This window comes from Nyctereutes procyonoides, unplaced genomic scaffold (assembly GCF_905146905.1).
Source record: "Nyctereutes procyonoides isolate TBG_1078 unplaced genomic scaffold, NYPRO_anot_genome, whole genome shotgun sequence".
Lineage (NCBI taxonomy): Eukaryota > Metazoa > Chordata > Mammalia > Carnivora > Canidae > Nyctereutes > Nyctereutes procyonoides.
The window spans coordinates 22,267,854-22,289,214 of NW_026575035.1; the positions used below are offsets into that span (position 1 = coordinate 22,267,854).

Here is a 21,361-nt window from a genome sequence, read left to right on the forward strand (position 1 = left end):
AAGTAATTAATATCAGGGTGAGCAGGAAATCAATATGATCTTTCTTTTATCCCTCCCCAAATGGGAAAATGAAAACCGTGTAGCTGGGTGGCATTCTTGGATAAAGGTCACAATCACCTTTACAGTCTGCTTTTGCACAATCAGTCCAGACATAGGTTGGCTTTTCATTCTATTGCTTATTAAATACTATTGAAAACTACAATGATTTAGGGTGAATATCCTATGTGCTGGACACTTTTTAAAGAGCTTTATAAACTATAGATTATGTAATTCTTGCAATAGCCCTATGATGTAGGTACTATTGTCATTGCTATTTTATGGATGAGGAGACTGAGTCTTAGTAGGTGGAGTAGTTGGCCCAATAAACTGTGGTAAGTATTGTCCATTGACACAACACCATACATGCCTTTTATACTCTCCCCTAAACCACTTTGGAGGGAAACCTGAAAATTTCATTTTCCAGACTCTTGGTTGGCTAGTGCCCAAGAGAGGCAATAGGAGGTAATCATAACTAATTAAATGTGGAGAGAAATAGAAACTACCCTTTTCTGGCAGTGGCAGATGGCTGCAGACTACTGCAATAGCTGCCAGCAGTTCTATACCACTGGTCAATGAACATGAACTCCTACAGAGGCAATAGCTAGCAAAAACTTAGGTCTTCTGAACCTGCATGTTGTGTCAGGACAGAAGAGTGTGGGCTCAGGGGATTATCACCTCCTTTCAGGATGCTATGACTCTCCAGAATTTCTGATCTTTAAAACCACCAACTTTCCCATTTTTTGCTCTTTCAGCCCTGAGATTTGGTCTCTTAATTTCCAATTTAAATAACTTTCTGTTTGAGATACCTGCAATGGTTCGTATGTCCCTGAATGAACCAATATCATTTCTATGTGGCCTATTTTATCTTCCTGTGCCTTCTCACAACTGAAGTATAGAGAGGGAGTACCTGGCCCATCTCAAAGAGCTGCAGTTGGTATATTCACTACTGCCCTGCAACTGAGGATCCCATCTGCTCTGTCTGTAACACAATTCCTTAAGGCTGTGCAAAGTGCTCACAAATTCATGAGCTCCTATGTCAACAGAATGACTTCAGATGTCATAGCTGCAATTTTGACAAAGCCATGTGAAATATATAAAACCCAGTTGAATATCGGCATATCATTTGTAAGTCTTGAGGCTGAAGAAATACAGAGTTCCACAGAATTTAAAGGTTTTTAAAAAGATAATAAGATATCTGTTTATCTAGAGCAAAAAAAAATGTAGGATCTAGTTGATTGATCCACCTCAGGGAAGCTGTGGACTGTGAGTAGACTGAAGAATTAAGTCATGTGTCTATTCTGAATTTAGGGATGTGGGCCATGTGACACTTCTTTTACGTTATGGCTTCATTGACATAGAAATTATAAATAAGATTCAGTGAGTTTCGTCAGCGCTGCAAAGAAGCACATAGTGTTGTGTTGAAGGTTTGTTTAACTCAATGAAATTGCAATTGTCTTAATGGGTGAGAATTTTCAAAGAGGATTAAATAAAACAATGGCAAAGAGAACTTAAATGGTGGCATTAGTATTTCAGGCATACTTATTTTTGTTTTAACTTGATAAACACTAGCTGTTATTACTCACGTTACTATTATTACAACTATCATTAACAGTTTCAGATTCGGTGGTAAACAGAGGGGTTGAATTTTTTTCATTGAGGTATAATTGACAAATAACATTACATTAGTTCCAGGTGCACAGTGCAATTATTAGGCAGTTGTGTACACTGTGATAGTCTAGTCAGTATCCATCACCATAAAAAGTTACAAAAACTATGTTTATTGTGATGAGAACTTTCAAGATCCACTTTTCTCCCAACCTTCAAATATGCACTTAAAATGCCATTGACTACAGTAACCATGCTGCACACCAAATCCCCATCACCTGTTCATTTCATAGTTGGAAATCCCCCTCCCCCGACCTCTTCACCCATTTCACCCTCCTCTCAAATCCCCTCCCTGCTAGCAACAATCATTGTTCTCTTTATCCACAGTTTTATTTATTTTGTGTTTTGTTTTTTAGATTACACACATAAGTGAAAGCATATGGTGTTTGTCTTTCACTATTTGACTTATTTCACTTAGCATAATGTCATTTATGTTGTTGCAAAAGCAAGATCATTCTTTGTTATGGATGAGTAGTATTCCATTGTGTGTGCATGTGTGCATGTGTGTATTTTGGTTCAGTGTACAAGTGTTTCAAATTCTTGGTTAAATTTATTCCTAGGTATTTTATTCTTTTTGATGCAACTATAAATGGGATTGTTTTCTTAATTCCTCTTTCTGATAGTTTGCTGTTAGTGAATAGAAATGCAAAAGATTTTTGTATGTTGATTTTGTACTCTACAACGATACTGAATTTATTTATTAGTTGTAATTGTTTTTTTGATAGAATCTGTAGGGTTTCTATACATAAAATCATGTCATCTGCAAATAGTGACAGTTTTATTTCTTCTTTTACAATTTGGATGCCTTTTATTTCTTCTTCTTGCCTAATGCTCTGGCTAGGACTTCCAGTACTCTGTTGAGTAAAAGTGGCAAGGGTGGGCATTTTTGTATGTTCCTCATCTTAGAGGAAACACTTTCAGCTTTTTACAATTGATTATGATGTTAGCTGCTGCTTGGATTTATCATGTTGAGGTATGTTCCTTCTATACCCACTTTGTTGAGAGTTTTAATAAAATAAGTTGATATTAAATTGAAGTTAAATTTTGTCAAATGCTTTTTCTGCATCTACTGAGATGATCATAGGATTTTTATCTTTTATTGTGTTAATGTTGTGTATCATGTTGATTGATTTGTGGGTATTGAATGATCTCTGCATCCCTGGAATAAATCCCACTTGATCGTGGTATGGTATATGTTCTTTTTAATGTATTGTTGAAATCAGTTTGCTAATATTTTACTGAGAATTTTTGCATTTATGTTCATCCAAATACCAGCTGTAGAGTGTGTGTTTGTATGTGTGTGGTGTTCTTGTCTGATTTTGCTATCAGGGTAATGCTGGCCTCATAAAATGAGTTTGGAAGAGTTTCTTCTTCAGTTTTTTTGAAGAGTTTGAGAAATATAGGTATTAAATATTCTTTGAATGTTTGGTGGAATTCAACAGTGAAACCATCTGGTCCTGAATTTTTGTTTGTTGGGAGGTTTTTGATTACTGATTCAATCTCTTTACTAGCAATCAGTCTATTCAAATTTTCTACTTCTTCATGATTCAGTCTTAGAAGATTGTATGTTTCTAGGAATTTATTCATTTCTTCTAGGTTGTCCAATTTGTGATGTATAATGGTCATAGTAGTCTCCTATGATCCTTTGTATTTCTTTGGTATCAGTTGTAACTTCTGTCATTTCTGATTTTATTTGTTTGAGCCCCCCACTCTTTTTTTTTTTTTGCCTTGGTGAGTCTAGCTAACAGTTTGTAGATTTTGTTTATCTTTTCAAAGAATTAGAAATTAGTTTCATTAATCTTGTTTATCATCCTTAATGTTTAATGTACTTGCAATTTTTAAGAAATATGACCTTGTAGAAAGGCAGCCTTACAACTTGAGTAAGTTTGTAAAACTTTGATAAGCTACTCAGAATTGGATTTTCCTTCTTGCCATAAATGACTAAAAACCTAGACAAAATATATTAGATAGCTGTGTCAGATACTGGACAACAGATAGGCTATCTGGCCTATATCCTAGATCTAAAGGAAGGAAATAAGGTGAGACCAACAATTGCCCTGGCTTTTTGCCTAGAGCCACTTTCTAAAACTATAGTATGGGAAGGGGAACTCAAGTACTGTGCTGTTCTGAAAGACGTATTAGTATTCAGGAAAGCCGACATGGCTGGAATTTGTGAGGAACAATACTGGAGAAAAGGGAATGATGCAGAGAAAGAGCTCTAGAAATCTGCATAGGCATCCCCTCGAGTTTTTTGCTGAATACTAAACCGCATGTGCATGAGCCAGGCAAAAATAGACCACAGGGGAGTTGTAAGCTGAATTATTCCCAGAGGTTATATGGGGCTAGGAGACTGTAAATTCTGACCAGCAAGAAATAAAAGAGTTGAATAAATGCTTTGAATATACAGAAAAGACACCAGAATGGACTTTTAGAAAAAAAAAAAAAAGACTCAACTAGCCCTAAAATAATGCATACTCCACATTTGCTTTAATGATGCTTAAAAACAAGCCCTGAAGGACTCTTGGGTGGCTCAGACAGTTCAGCTTCTGTCTTCCTGCCCTCAGCTCAGGTCATGATCTCAGGGTCCTGGGATGAAGCCCCATGTTAGGCTCCTGGCTCAGTGGGGAGCCTGCTCCCTCTCCCTCTTCTGCTCTCCCTCTGCTCATGTTCTCTCTCTCTCTCTGTGTGTCTCAAATGAATAAATGCAATCTTAAAAAAAAAAAGTCCTGAAAGTATCATTCTCATCTGTAAGTGAATTAATTGCTTGCCAGGTCAAAATTCAGCATTCGTCAAAAGAAGACAACAAAATTCAGAGTCACAAGATCCTGCATCAAATAAAAAATTACTGGCCATTTAAAGATGCAGAAGAATGTGACCCATAACAAGGATAAAAATCAGTCAATAAGAAGAGAACCCCAAAAAACAAATATGTTGGAACTAATAGGCAATAGCTCTAAAAATGTAAAAGAAATTTTACATTTCTTAAAAATGTAAAAGAAAACATGAGCATGATGAAGGAAAAAATACCCACATGAAACTTTAGAGATGAAAAATATAACATTGGAAATAGGGACGCCTGGGTGGCTCAGTGGTTGAGCATCTGCCTTTGACTCAGGTTATGATCCTGGGGTTGGGCATTGAGTGCCGAAATGGGATCCTTGCAGGAACTCTGCTTCTCCCTCTGCCTATGTCTCTGCCTCTCTCTCTGTGTCTCTCATGAATAAATAAATAAAATCTTTAAAAAATATATGACATTGGAAATAAAGTGTATAGTGATAAAGTTAACAGAATATTAGGCCTCAGAAAGATAAAAGTTAGTAATCTTGAAAGCATAGCAATAAAAACCATCTATTGGTAGAATATACATACACACTCCATAAACGTTCTTCAAAGCACTTCATAGTCAAATTGTTAATAAGCTATGGCAAAGAAAAATATCTTAAAAACAGTCAGGGACAAAAGGCATATTACACGTTCAGGAACAGAGGTAGGAATGACCGCTGGCATTAGAAACAACACAAGCCAGAAGATAATGGAATACCATCTTTAAAGTGCTGAAGGAAAAAAAGCACTTGACAAACTAGAATACTATATCTAGAGAAAATATCCTTCTAAAATGTAGGCAAAATAAAAGCATTTCAAATGAGTAAAGGCTGAGAGAATTCGCCACCAATAGACTGGCACTATGAGAAATGTTAAATGAAGTTTTGATTGTAGGGTAATAATATCAGATGCAAAACTTGGATCTGCACAAAGTAGTGACAAATGCCAGAAATGGTAAATATTTGGATAAGTATAAAATACTTCTCATTTTAAATTTATTTAAAAAATAACTGTTTAGACATAAATGATTACAGTATATTGCGAGGTTTAAGAGTAAGTATTTGATGGCAATAAGCACAAAGATTGGGAGGGGGTAAATGGAAGCATCATTGGAAGGTTTTATACCCACAATGGTATACAGTGATTTGAAAGCAGAGAGTGAGAAGTTAAAGATGCTTATGTAACCAGTTTAATGTGTAATTGATTTTGACTTGATTTTTATGTTGAAAGCTTCCTGAATTTATGCAATTTAAAATAACAGGTTAGAGCTGCCTGGGTGGCTTAGTCAGTTGGTTAAGCATCAAGTTTTGATTTTGGCTCAGGTTGTGATCTCAGGGCCCTAAGACTGAACCTCACATTGGGCTCTACAGTCAGCAGGGAGTCTGCTTGTCACTCTCCCTCTGCTCCCCACTCCCCCAGCCCTGCTTGCTTGCTGTTGAGTACATGCGCATACGCTTTCTCTCTCTAAAATAAATTTTAAAATCTTAAAAAAATAAAATAATGTGGGTTATTGTATTTAAAAGGCATATATTTCCAGAAATTATTTGAAAAGTTGTGAATATGCCAGATTAATGAAATACATAAGAAATTAAATATATAGAATGTGTAGGCCTGTTTTTAAATATTTGGTGTATAATCGTTTTTCTTTTTGTTTTCCTTTCTTTTTCTTTTCTTTTAAGAAAACTTGGCAGTTTAAGGTTTAGAGAGATTAACTGATTCACCTAAAGTGACACGATATGAAGAACCAAGATTTCATCTGTTCACTCCTGGTTTTATTTTTATTTCTTTCAAGTTTATAATTACATGGGCAAATCAATTTAAAGAAATTCATCCTAAGTTGAGAGTACTTAGGGTTATGTGTCCCTTAATCAGTTTATTCTCATCCAGCTTTCAAAATAGTTATAATTAGGCAGGCAACATACCATTCTAATTTATGTTGTAGAAGAATAAAATCAATCTTCCTATCCTGGTGAGAAACTAATCACAAGATAAATAGATATAATAGGGGAGGAGGAAAGAACCTTGTAATGGAGACAGAATTATGGCCATCTCAATCAATGCAGGAAAAAGCATTCTCGAATCTTCATTAGTCATGTTAAAAACAAAACTCTAAGCAAACTAAGAGGAAAGGGGGAATTTCTTTAGCCTAATAAAGGTCTAATTAAGATAAAGTTAGCTGCAAATGGCAAAATAAAAACAAAAACAGTGGCTCAAGAATCTGTTGCTTACTCAAGTGAATGAGTAAACCCCAAAGCTTCTTCTGTTGTGATTTCCTGTCATCTTTCCGCGTTGTGGTGCGAGATGGCTCTTCTAGTTCAGCTGTCTAGAATGTATGCCACCAACAGAAAGGACTAGGAAAAGGACAGGGAAGGGCATTCCCCTTCCCTTTAAGGACATGCACCACCTCTAATTACATCTTATAGGCAAAACTTGAAGATAACCGCACCTACTAACCACACAAGATACTGAGAAAGGTAGTCCGCATTTTGGATAGCTCTATGATCAGGTAAAGTCCTGGTTTTATTTTTAAAGATTTTCTTAAGATTTATATATTCATGATAGAGAGAGAGAGAGAGAGGGAGAGAGGGGCAGAGACACAGGCTTTGGGAGAAGCAGGTTCCATGCCAGGAACCCGACGTGGGACTCGATCCCGGGACTCCAGGACCACGCCCTAGACCAAAGGCAGGCAGGTGCTAAACCGCTGAGCCACCCAGGGATCCCCCCTGGTTTTATTTTTAAACATAACTTCATGGTTTTTTATTTTTCAAAAAATATCTCCATGGTTTTTTGGTTTTGTTTTATTTTTTGAGGGGGGGGGAGGGTCAGCGGGAAAGGGGCAGAATCTTAAGCAGACTCGCATTGAGCATGGAGCCCGACGCCGGGTGCGATCTCATGATCCTGAGATCATGATCTGACCCGAAATCAAGAATCCGACACTTAACTGATTGAGTCACCCAGGCGCCCCTCTCCATGTTTTTATTAAAAACGTACTTAATAGATACACTAAGTACTTGAAACCTTCTTTGTGGAAAAGTCACTAAGTACCTTTTTTAGAGGGTGGCGCTTTTACCGTTAAGATATCTTTTTAAAAAATGAATAGATTTGATCTTTTTGAGCAGTTTTAAGTTTGTAGAAAAATTGAGTGGAAAGTACAGGGAGTTTCCATAAACACCCCCATTCCAAGTTTCCCTTGTTATTAGCATCTTGGGGGTGATATGGACATCTGTTACAATTGATGAGTCAATACTGATACATTATTATTAACTAAAGTTCATAGTTTACAATATGGTTCACTTGCAGTGTTGTACACTCTGTGAGTTGTGACAAATATATAATGATATGTGTCCACCATTACAGTGTCAGAATACTTGCATTGCTCTAAAATGCCTATGGTCCACCTATTCATCCCTGCCCCTTGCCCCTGGCAACCACTGGTCTTTACACTGTGTCCACAATTTTGTCTTTTCCATATGACATATGGTTGGAATTAAACAGCATGCAGAATTTTCAGGTTGGCTTCGTTCACTTAGGCATTTAAGCATTTAAGCATTTAAGGTTCCTCCACATTTTCTCATTGTCTGATAGTTCATTTCTTTTTAGCACTAAATAATATTCCATTGTCTGGATGCACCACAGTTTTTCCATTCATCTACTGAAGGATGTCTTGGTTGCTTCTGAGTTTTAGCAATTCTGAATAGAGCTGCTCTACGCATTTGTGTGCAGGTTTCTGTGTAGACATAAGTTTTCAGTCCATTTGGGTAAGTACCTAGAAGCGTGATTGCTGGATCATTTGATAAGACTATGTTTTGCTTTGTAATAAACTGCCAAACCATTGTCCAAAGCACCTGTACTATTTTGCATTCCTTCAGCAATTAATGAGAGTTCCCTTGCTCCACATCTTTGTCAGCATTTGGTGTTGTCAGACTTCTGGATTTTGGCCATTCTAATAGGTTTGTAGTACTAACTTGTTTCATGTGACTTTTTAAATATTATTTACTTACATGTTACAAACCATGTGATAAGATTATATTCCTGAGTCGTGACTTCAGGTTAGTTACCCCTGTTCTACCTCCCAGAGGCAGGATTATTGAAAAACAGTGGACAGTCAAAGGAAAAGGCCCAGGATTCTGAGCTGGCAGGGTTGGGATTAGGGAGAGCAGAGGCCACTTATCTTGATGAAATGGGGTGTGACAGGCAGTCTGAGGGTCACCAAAAAATGCGGCTTCTCTCCGTTCAGGCCAGCTTGGCATGGATCTCCCCAGCCAGACGGGTTTGTGTACAGCTAGAAAATAGGCCATTTCCTTTTCCCCCTATGCAGCCTCTCACAAGCTCTGACCTGTTTTCTCAGCTTGACTACTTGAAGGTGACATGGCACCCATTCCAGGCCAGGACAGTGGGTTGTTTTTCACAGCGTGGTGCTTCTTTCTGCCCAGCTTCTGGGACCATGGCAGCAATCAGCCCCTGCCCTGTGTCCAAGGGGTTGGCTGGCCATCCAATAGGAGAGAAGCACACGGAAAAGAGCTTCCAGGTCTGTAACCAATGGGAAAAGAAATATCTCTCACAGCTTTAACTAATATATCATAAACATCCTGGCTTCACCATGCGAAGGCAATCTTCCGTAGGTTAAATGGGTGCAGACATACTTTCTAATCCTATTTTCTGTGACAGCTTCTCGGCTTTGTTCAGATTGTCTTGTCAGCTATGAGCATCAGCGTGCCCCACCCACCTGGAAGGATATAAAGGGGGGTGCTGCACAGAATTGGGGAGAACTTTGGGGGGTAAGATTTTCCTTGGCTCAGGGGAGTCTAGACTTTCCCTTCCTCTCCTCTTAAACACCCTTTTCAGCTCTGTCTGGTGATGCCTCTAGAACCCATTTTCTTCATGCTAAGTAAACCAATTGTGTGCTTATGCTAATCCTTGTGTGGGCATTATTATTTGTGTTTAATGAACTAGATGAGTACTCAACCTTTCAGTGTCGCTGTTTGGTTTCTTAACTCCATGCAGCCTTTTCCCAGTTCTTTCTTCAACATCCAGTTTGGTAGGTTCCAATTCTTCTCTTGGCCTTCCCTCCTCGCTCCCCCAGGGCAAGAAGGGGCTGTGCATTACCTTCTTTAGGCACTTCCCTCCATTGGTTGATTGATTCTTTTACTTAACAAGCATTGGACTTCTGTTTTGAGCAAGGCAGTGGGTTAGGTGCTAATAGCACACAAGATTGATGTCAACTCTCACCCTCACAGGCTTGCCAGCTGATGAGGAGGACCTAGGGGGCAAGCTGATGATAAGAACAAATGGGAATTACCTCTGTGGGCAAAAGTGCTGCTTCCAGGGCATAAAGAATAATGCCTCCATTGCCTAACTGGAACTGAATGATCTGGGGAAGGGTTCTTAGAAACATGACAAAGTTGATACTCCAAAGATAAAAAGGGACAAATAAGTAAGGAGGGTCCTGGGAGAATGTACTGAAATTAGGGGATAACTTGTGGGGAAACCCAGAAACCAGAGTGTTAATGACCTGAGAGAGGTTCAGTGTGGCCAGGGCATAGATTGCAGGAGAGAGAGAGCCCTGAGGCCAGGGGAGTGCATTAGCAGTTACACAGAGTGTAATACACCATGCTCTTTGGGCTTTACCTTGAGATAAATGGGGAGCTGTTAAAGGGTTTTGAGTAGACCTGTGATGTGATTGGGTTCATGTTTTGGAAAGACTTACTATGGAGAGTGGATTAAAGTAGAACAAGAACATTTAAGGAGATGGGGCAATCCAAGGAAGTGAATGAGTACAAATTAATTAGAATAAATGCAGAAGGTTGGAGAGAAAGTGATAGATTCCAGAGATACCGAGAATGAACCAGTGCCCTTGGTGATTAATTTGCTGTTAAGAATGAGAGAGGAATCAAGTACATTGCCTATATGTTTGGCCTGGGAAACTGATCAGACAATGGTGCCTTCACTGAGACGGGTAATAATTGAAGTAGACAGATTTAAAAAAAATTAATAAGCTTTATTTTTTTAGAGCAGTTTTAGGTTCACAAAAACATTGAGAGAAGGTACAGAGATTTCCCATTATACCCCCTGTCCTCACAAGTGCAGTACCCCTCTTGCCCCCCACCATCAACGTCCCACACTGCACGCAGCAGGACGTTTATTACAATCCATAAACCTACACTGATGATTTATTACCCAAAGCTCATAGTTTACATTGGGGTTCACTCCTGGTGTTGCATATTCTGTGAGTTTGGACAAATGTGTAGCCATCACTGTAGTATCAGACACAGCAGTTACATTGCCTCTGTGCAACCATCGGTGCTCCACCTATTCATGTCTCCCTCTCCCCAACCCTGCAACCACTGATCTTTTGACGGTTTCCATAGTTTTGCCTTTTCCTGAGCATCATAGAGTTGGAATCATACAGTGTGTAGCCTTTTCAGACTGGCTTCTTTCACTTAATAATATGCATTTAAAAGTTCCTCTGCATCTTTTCATGGCTTAATAGCCAATTTCTTGTAAGCACGGAATAATATTCCATTGTGTGATGTACCATAGTTTGTTTATCCATTCACCTACCAAAAGACATCCTGGTTGCTTCCAATGCCTTGACAATTTTGAATAAAGCTGATGTAAACATTTGTGTGCAGGTTTTTGTGTGAATGTAAGTCTTCAGCTCATTTGGATAAATATCAAGGAGTGTAATTGCTGGCTTGTATGGTAAGAATGTTGAGTTTTGTGAGAAATTGCCAAACTGTACCCTTTTGCATTCCCATCAGCAATGAATGAGGATGCCTGTTGCTGTGGCATTTGGTGTTGTCAGTGTTCTGGATGTTGGCCTTCTTCCTTGGGGAAGTGTTTGTTAATGTCTTTTGCCTATTTTTTGATCAGGCTTCTTGTTTTCTTATTATTGAGTTTTAAGAGTTCTTGGTATATTTTAGATTAACAATCCATTATTAGGTGCATCTTTTGTAAATATTTTCTCCCCGTCTGTGGCTTCTTTTCTCATTCTCTTGACACTGCTTTTCACAGAATGAAGGTTTTTAATGTTAATGAAGTTCAATTCATTAATGATTTCTTTCCTAAGTCACACCTTTGGTACTGAAGACATGGTATTGGAAGAAAGCTGAGTTCAATTCTGTGCTTGTTGAAGTTGTGTCCCCTTTGGAGGTCCATGTAGACAGGCCTCCTTTGGACATCCAGCCTAGGAGAATAGGCTTAGTCTTTCATTAGGATCTTATCATCTCCTCATATGCCTAGATGGCAATTTAGTCCCCACTAAAGACACTTCAATCCCCGTCACCGTCTCCCTGGGAGACCTCCTCTTCAAAACTAGCAGGACTGCATTCAGAGACCGGAAAAGGCTCCCGTTTCCGTGGCATTCCGGGACAAATTTTCTGCCATTCGGGAAGCAAAAGCTTTCTATATGCACTGTTCTCTGGGGAGAAGTTAGGCTTTATACCAGGAGATTCTTGGCTTTGGATTCCCAAATAGGGTTTGGGAAATCTGATTTTAGTTCCAAGATGGTAAGTGAGAAAAATGGTTTAATTTGGATTCCCAAGGAGTTTTGCCTTAGATGATCCTGAGCCAAAACCTGCTGGACTCATCATAGATTTTAAACCACAAAGAGGGAAAATGCAGCATGTGGTAAGGCAGCATATAGGAAGAAAGACCCCCACCCTCCATCCTCGGACATCCCCGGACATCCAAAAGGGTTTAATGCTTTGCCTTTTGTCTAAATCTGGGGAAAGAGACCATGCATGTCCCAGGCTAGCCACGGTGGAGCACACATGGCCGTGTGGTGACGAGACCTATTTGTATCATCAGTTCTTTGGCCTCTGGATGGGAGTCTGCCTGAATCACCAGGCTCCTGGCTTGGATCAATTAATAGCAAATTCTTAGAGGTGAAGCAGAAGGAGATGCTTTAAAGAACCACCCAGACAGATGGCTTTTTTGACAGCTGGACAATGCTAAGTATTAACCCTAGAATCTTGCATCACTCCTCCCCCCCCCCCCCCCCGGGGAGAATCCTGAATCTGACCTAATAATTATCCCAAATAGGCCAACTTGTAGAATAGCAGGACCGGAGTTGCAATGAAAAAGTGGAGTAAAGATTTGTTGCTTCCTTTTTCTGTTTCCCTCAAAGGAAATCTGCTCTCGAGCAAGTTAAGATGTGGAAAATAAAGTTCCATTTCTGCACAACTGATGTAGTGTGTGAGATTTTGCATCTTCTATACAAGCCCCCGTGTCACTTCTGGAACTCTTTGGTTCCGAAAGTCCATACTGTTCAATTACAGCATCCTTTCCCTAACTTTGCTGCTATGACATCCTGTTCACAGCCCACCACTTCACATCAGCTTATGTTCTTCCTCTATACCTTGTTTCCTGACAGCATCTGTAGCCATTTTAATATATTTTGATATCCGTGGTGGCCTTTTGTCACTGCCTTTAGCCTTGTGGTTCCTTCACGTTGTTGGTGTGAAAATCTCTACCTCCTTATAATTACCAGAAAGCAATGGCTTATTATTACACTCTACTGCTCTGCTTGCAAAAGCTTGGAATTGGCATGCCACTCCGCATTTTTCTTTCTACAACCATGTTGCAGCTTTTGGGACACAAAGCTATTGGGACACAATCAACTTATACTGTTTAGTAACCTGATTCTGGTCTCACTTACTTCTCTGTCCAATTTAGGTACCGTGGTCAGCTATTTTAACTCTCTTTGTTAATATTCAAGGCCTTATTAAGCATCCTGCTCTGTCCAATTTTCTGTCACTGCTGTTTTCATTCTTCATTTCTGCTTCTGGGCCACAGATCATTGCCAAAGAAAATGCTGGAACTTGGCCAACCCGATTGACCACATATTCGTGTTAACTTCAATGAGGCACACATCCCTGCTTATCAATCCCATCATTTCATGTCTTTTCATTTCCCCAGAAGAGCACAATGATCTTCTAAACTGGAGTACACCCTAAAATAATTTTGGAAATCTACGTACATCCTTATACATTTAAAAATGGACATACACAAAGGTTTTCAGCAAAGATTTAAATAGTTAACAAGTATGTACTTTCTGGTTTATTTTAATATCGACACTTTAAAATAAAAGTGTTGCATCGTTCCTTTAAATGAATCCAGTGTAATAGAAACACTATGGTAATTTGACACCTGGCATTACCCATTTGAAAAACACACAGAGGTTTTTTTTTTAACAGACAGAGATTTTTACATTATTCCTTTTATTTCTTGAGTTCATATTCTGTTCTGCTTCCCCCACATTTTGTCTCAGTGTACTTTTAGGCTCAGTGTCATCACTCTGCCAGATTTCTCTACAACAAAATGCATATATATTTAATTTATTTATTTTTATTTGCTGTGACTACAAGATTTATGTTAAAACATTCTTTTTGACTGGGTGGTGGAAAAATTACATCATAAATATATGGCAGTTTGAAAAAGATTTATTAAGCAAACATTTTATTGGAAAAGAATGAGTATCTAGTTACTTAATGAAAGGAGCTATTGAGTTTTTTCTTTGTGTTGTGCTCCTGAGACTTGTACATCCAGGCAATGTATGGGATGGATGAGAGATTTGCCTGTTTTTGATAAAGTGGAGGGAGGGAGGGCTGGAGGCAGCGGTGAAGAGAGAACAGCAAGATGTGCCCACCGCTAGGGCTTTCTGCCACCAGTCTCCAGGAAGGGGAGGACTGGGAAATCCATTCCATGGCTGTGCTTCCCAGGTTCCTGTGACCCCACTGTGAAGACCAATGTCCTGAACTTTCCTCTCCTTGTGCCCTTGTTCCCAGGCAGTGAGGAAAGAGGTCCAAGAAACCTCGGTTTTCCATCCTCCTTACTACAAGTGACCTCCCTTCCCCCATCTTCTCTTCTTTCCATCCCTCTGGAGGATGTACCCTTGACTGTAAGGTTCATGTATTCCTTCCCACAAATGCTGTTTTGTCATGTTTTTAATTACATCCTCTCTCTCACAACTACCTTCAATTTCTTTCCTTCCAGATGTTTTTCCTTCTGCCAACACACTTGCTAGGTCTCTCCTATTTGTGTTTTTAAAAACACTTTTAATAAAAAAAAAAAAAAACCCTCTTCACTTGATTTTTCTGCCTTGCCAATATGCTATTTCCATTCTCTTTGCAGCCATATTTCTAAAATTGCTTATTCAATTCCAGTATGTGTAATTTCTCTCAATATTTTATCTCCCACCCCCACCCTGCAATGATCAACACTTACACTACTTCCTAGAGTTTTTTCCCACATTGTCCATTCCCCTAAGTACATTGATTTTGATTTTCTAGATTTTCTACCTCTCGGATGCCAATTAGTCTGTTTCATTTTCTGGTTGCTCAAGTGATGTGCTCCAAATGCACCTACGCTACTTCTCTAAGAGTGTCGCCCCACCCTTACTTGATGCCGGGCTTTCCTCTGATTGGGAATTTCTGACTTGCTCTGAAAGTCTGCCCCTTGTTCAGAAATTCAGTTAATGTATTTTTTAAAATTTCCCAAGAGACTTCACCTTTGTCCCATTTTTTAAGTGTGTTGTTTTGCGTCTAGGTGTTTGAATTTGGCCTCCACTGACCATGCACGAGTGAGCAGGTCAGCTTGGCTTTTAAATCCTCCTCCGTGGGTTCAATGTCAAAATTTCACTTCTCATTGTTGCTTGTAACAGAAACCCTAACTCCAGGCTAGCTTAATGTGCCATACCACTCTCAATATTACATTGAATTTAGAATTCTTTGATGATCAGGATTTTTTTGTTCAGCTTCCTAAACATTGGTTACAAAGTCATTTTAAGGCTATTCTATTGCTTAGTTTAGGAAATAATTGTAGGTTGAAATTATAGAAATATAATAAAGCGAGATTATTCGAGGGGAAAAGAGATACCCTAAAGAGTCACCAGACTAGTGTTCAGAGTTTGGGTTCATGACCATATATCCAATTTTCTCCCAAACAATACAAAATACCATGCCTTGAGGATGTGTGATGAATGTCTACTGCCATCTGAAGAAATGACTCTAGTCAATTCCTACTTATATTCATTTGCTCAGAGAATTTGAGTAAATTCCTCATGTTCTTCGAGTTTCTTTTGAACAGGGCTAATAATGATTCATTTGCAAAATGCCTGGGGTAAGAAGATCTCATATCTGCAAATGTTTTTTAAAATTTATAATTAATAACAGCATCCACAAGGTCTCACAGAATATTATTGCAGTATTTAATCTGAGGGAACAAAATACATCTAATTGAGGCCTGTTAAATAATAAAGAATACACAATTATTTTTTCAGAAACCCAAAATGCATTCAATGAAAATTACTAGGTAGCAAATTTAACACAAATAATTCCATTTTGTTGTAACCCTTTGAATTTATATTACACTCCTTTCTAAGTTCAAAGAATTTAATTAAATAATTTTTTACAAATCCCAACATATAATCATCCAGTCAAATCTACTGGTTAGTAAATGTATCACAGAATAGTTCTTTTCTATGTAGGTTTGTACATGTGTTTGTAATTTCTAACATGAAATTTCATCAGTTAAATTGCTATCAGTTTCTTGCTCTTAGTGGCACTTTGACACTTTGGATCATTCTAGAGTTCCTACCCCTTCCTATGTACACCTCATTAGTGGTGGTTGGGAACACGTTGAGCCCTGTTACTAACACCCCCTACGTCCACACATGGGCTGGTCTTAGAGGCTCACCTTTGCTCTGCAGCCCTTGAACTCGCTCTATCCTGGGTGACTTGTGAAAATGCAGTTTCCCAGGCTTATAGACCCATAATCAGGATATCCAAAACTGCTGCTGGAATCTGCTTTTTTTTTTTTTTATCACTCTGAGTCAAAACAAACCTCATTAAAATGTATGCATCATTGATGTGAAATAAGACAATCTATATTTTCTGGCATGGAACTTCTCTGCACATACAATAATTTGGCTTACCTGCCTACATCCCAGGAGCATGAGATACAGCATGGCTAGTTTTCTATTTAATATTGCTCTCTGCTTCTAGGTGCCATTTTATATTACTTTTGTATCAGCTAGGGGAAACAAAGGCCACTACATTAATCTTTCTCTATCAGTGCTCATCATCCATACCTCCTGTTTTGGTATCTGTGTACTGTTCAATATTACTGATTGTGTACTATATTATTTCACATGTATTTATTGTTCTTAGATTATTGTCTTTAGTTGCATAACTTGTGTGTATGTTTAGTCTCCTCACCCAGATTTTAAACTGCTTGAAGATGGAGAGGAGAATGGTTTCTTTCCTTAATATTCTGGACCAGTGCCTTGCTCAGATCTCTGAGGCCAGCAGGTGTTCATTAAATGCATTTTAACAGACTGGTTTTCTGCATACACGTCTTCAGTTTGAGAAGAACAAGTATGGCCTGGGAGCTCTAAGGTAATGCAGTGACTGGATATCTATTATAGATTACCTAATGAGATATACGAATACAGCATTAGATACATGGCTCATTTGGCACCTTGTGAAAAGGAAGGGGCCATTTTGGTGTAGCCTTATTAGCTTACAGGAGGGATTTGTGATTAATTAAAAATGTTAGTGATCATTAGTACCTGAGAGTCAGGGGAGATGGTTATTCAACATCTGCTCTAATTATAACTTAAATGTGAAAAAATTGCCTTTATTCTAGTCACTTCAATGTATAGTTATTCCAGAAACATCTTAGAATAATAGATGACATTTCACTTAAGCCAGTTAGCATTTCCTAAAAACCCAAGAATGCTTTAGTTAATTATTCTAAAAAAGAACTTTTCTTATCAAATGGGAGAGTGTGTGTGTATGTGTGTATAGTATGTATACAAGTGTGTGGATACTTAGCAAGCCTACCTGATTTTTAGCTCTAAAGAGGAGAGAGCATGTTCCACTAATATGTGCTAATTAGTGCATAGCATTTAGCCACAACTATGAAAATTGAAACCGATGTAAGGTTCTGTATCTTTGTGGTAACTCTCCATATCAGTAATCAGCAAATTAATATGTGTGCTTGTGTTGAAAAGTCAGTTTTTAACTTATTGATTTAAATGAAGTTTTACTGAAGGAAATCATTAGAAGTCACCGTATGAATGTTTCACTACTTTTGTTTCTAGAAATGCTCTCTTTGTGTGGATGTGGATCTGAAGTTTCTTTCAGAACTCAGGCAAGGAGGTGTTTTGGTTCCTCTGAGAAACTGGCACACTTAACTCCTTTAAGAAAATAGGAATTGGCACGCAGCTAACCTGGTCTCCTTTGTGCGACCCTTACAGCTGCTGGTCTTGGGGCACAATGGCAACTCTTAAGGAAAAACTGAAGAAGTTGCAGAAGAAGAGGCTGCGATCCCAAACAATAAGATCACTGTAGTGGGTGTTGGACAAGTTGGTATGGCATGTGCCATCAGCATTCTGGGAAAGTCTCTGGCTGATGAACTTGCCCTTGTGGATGTTTTAGAAGATAAACTCAAAGGAGAAATGATGGATCTACAGCATGGGAGCTTATTTCTACAGACACCTAAAATTGTGGCAGATAATGATTACTCTGTGACTGCCAATTCTAAGATTATGTTGGTGACTGCAGGAGTCCGCCAGCAGGAGGGAGAGAGCCACCTCAATCTGGTGCAAAGGAATGTTAATGTCTTCAAATTCATTATTCCTCAGATAGTCAAGTACAGTCCTGATTGTATCATAATTGTTGTTTCCAACCCAGTGGATATACTTACATATGTTACCTGGAAACTAAGTGGACTACCCAAGCACCGTGTGATTGGAAGTGGGTGTAATGTGGATTCTACTAGATTTCGCTATTTTATGGCTGAAAAACTTGGCATTCATTCCAGCAGTTGCCATGGATGGATTTTGGGAGAACATGGTGACTCAAGTGTGGCTGTGTGGAGTGGAGTGAATGTGGCAGGTGTTTCTCTTCAGGAACTGAATCCAGAAATGGGAACATACAACGGCAGTGAAAATTGGAAGGAAGCGCATAAGATGGTGGTTGAAAGTGCCTATGAAGTCATCAAGCTAAAAGGATATACCAACTGGGCTATTGGATTAAGTGTGGCTGATCTCATTGAATCCATGTTGAAAAATCTCTCCAGGATTCATCCAGTGTCAACAATGGTGAAGGGCATGTACGGTATTAAGAATGAAGTCTTCCTGAGTCTTCCATGTATCCTGAACGCTCGGGGCTTAACCAGTGTGATCAATCAGAAGCTGAAGGATAATGAGGTTGCCCAGCTCAAGAAAAGTGCAGATACCTTGTGGGACATCCAGAAAGACCTAAAAGATCTGTGATTTCTGGCTTCTAGGCTGTAGAAATTTAAAACCATGATGTGATTAACTGTGAATCTTTAGTTTTTCATCCATATACATGGATCACAGTTTGCTTTTATCTTTCTAAATATGTGAATCTGGGCTCACAGAATCAAAGCCCATGCTTGGTTTAATGCTTGCAATATGAACCTTGAACAAATAAAATTAACTATTGTAGTGTGCTTCTAAAAAAAAAAAAGAAAGAAAGAAAAAGAAAATAGGAATTGGATAATTGACAGTGTTAATCATCCTTCTTGTTTGGTTGCCAAAAATCTTAGAGCTAAATTTAAAGCTCAGCTATGCCAATTACGTAGAGATTTAACAACTAAGTATCTATGTTCTTTTATCATCTTGTTTTGATGTTCTACTCTTGTTTTTCCGATGCACCTACCTGGAATCCTTCATGGAAAAATGTGGAATGAATACATTCATAAAATGAAATAGGATTGTCGCTTTTGATTTATTATGAGGGTGATATTAGACAAGTCATAGAACCTCAGTTTTCATCTGCAAAAATAAGCATAAAAATACTTTCCTACCTACTTCCCAAGATGGCTGTGAGGATTAATTCAGGCCAGGTCAGTTGCAAGGAACAGACAAATGGTATTTTTGTACAGAAGGTCCTAGCTTTAAAGTTTAAGCTATATTTAGTCTGAGGATTTATGATTCTATGTTTTTAGAATATGTGGGGCAGACCATGCAAGACTAGAAAGGATAAGAAGAATCCTAGAAAAGGATTCATCCTAGGTTTAGGTGATTAAGGTGAACTCAGTCATGGTCTAGGATCAAAAGATCACTATCAACAGGTGGAAGATTTTATTTTTAGCATTCTCGTCCTTTTATGCCATATTTATGCCAGAGTCTTGGGAGAGAAAGCATAAAAATTAGAAGAGTTGTTTCACTAAAGTCTCTGTAAGGTATTGAGAATGTAAAGTGACTCTTTTGTAACTAAGAAACAGTACAAAGCAGAAATCTATCCTTGCTTCCTCCACTTCTTCACTTCCTATTTTGTCTTGAACCCCTTTGATCTTCTTAGTTGATTGGCCAAATCAAATTGTTGACAGTTGCTCTACCAAAATGACTGTGAAATGCTCCCTTATGAATGCCTAGGAGCAAAGTCCTTCGGTCTCGCTGGAATATGAGTGTTCATCACATTACCTTGGCCGACCTCCTCTCTTAATGGGCAAGACAGGATCCTATTACCTCTCTGACCACTGCTCCCCTCTGGCTAGTTCCTCTGCTGCAGCCCAGTCTCCAGGATCAGAGAGTTGGATGTCAGCCCTTCCAACTACCCTCTTCTCCCTGTACACACTTCAAATTACATGCTATCTTGTTTGATGAGTTGTATGAACTAGTAACAGAACAACAATGTAAGTTAATTAGTTGCTTTTAAGACTAGAACATATTTATACCATCCGGTCAAATTTGCATTTGAGATGCCTCCCTGAATAAGAGAAAAAGGAACCAGGGTATGGAGAATTGCTTCTAAATCTAGGCACACCCCTTAGTATTTGTAGACACCCATAGAAATATCATTTGTGTAGAGAAAAGAATTGGGAGCTATCCATCCAACGGATTCCTGGCTAATCAACCTCCTGAATTCTGACAACTCTAAATCTGTATTTCTATTCCAGAATTTTCTCCTGATATCTAGACTGACACTTTTTTTTAAAGATTTTATTTATTTATTCATAGAGACACAGAGAGAGAATGAGAAGCAGAGACACAGGCAGAGGGAGAGGCAGGCTCCACGCAGAGAGCCTGATGTGGGACTCGATCCACGGTCTTCAGGATCACGCCCCGGGCTGCAAGTGGCGCTAAACCGCTAAGCCACCGGGGCTGCCCTAGACTGACACTTCTAATAGGATCACAGTACTTGAGTGTTTCTCAGGAACTCAAACTTGTTGTCTTGCTCTTGAATATGTTTATCCTTCTATACTCACTAACCCACCTGGAGTTATCCCAGATTCATTCTTCCTCTACGTACTCTACATTTGGCCAAAGTTGCTTGTATTTCTGCACCATGTTTTACAAACCTGTCCTTTCCTCTAAATCAGTGGTCTGCACACTTCAGTGATCATGGGTTATTTGATGCTGGTTGAGTGTAGGAAGGGGCAAATCACACTCTGGAAATCAATGGCTTAAGTCTCTACTATGACAGCCTTATTTTTTCCTCTAATACTCTCTCACTTGTCGCTGTATGCTCCTTTCCCCATCCCATAAGACTCCAGTGCATCTTTTACGCCAGTGCTGCCCAAGAGAACTTTCTGCGATAATAGAAATGTTAATTCTGTGCTGTCCAATGTAGTAGCTTTTAGTCACACGAGGCTACTGGGCACTTGTTCTGTGGCTACTGCAACTGATGAACTGACCTTTATGTTAAATTATTATTTGATTTTCAATGTGGCTAGTGGTTACTATATTGAATGGTGCAACTCTATTCCAAGGCAAGAATCCATTCATATTTCTTCTCCATTTAAAATATTCTAAGGGTTTCATATGGTCCATAGACTAAAGATAAATTACAATGTAATT

At 38.8% G+C, this 21,361-nt stretch overlaps 1 protein-coding gene and 1 pseudogene across 1 annotated transcript in view; one reads left to right on the forward strand and one right to left on the reverse strand.

Moving 5' to 3' along the window:
* XKR4 (XK related 4) overlaps window positions 1-21,361 on the reverse strand; it is a 420,655-nt gene that overhangs the window by 27,588 nt on the left and 371,706 nt on the right. The window lies entirely within an intron of this gene.
* On the forward strand, window positions 17,808-18,808 carry LOC129505332 (L-lactate dehydrogenase B chain-like; annotated as a pseudogene).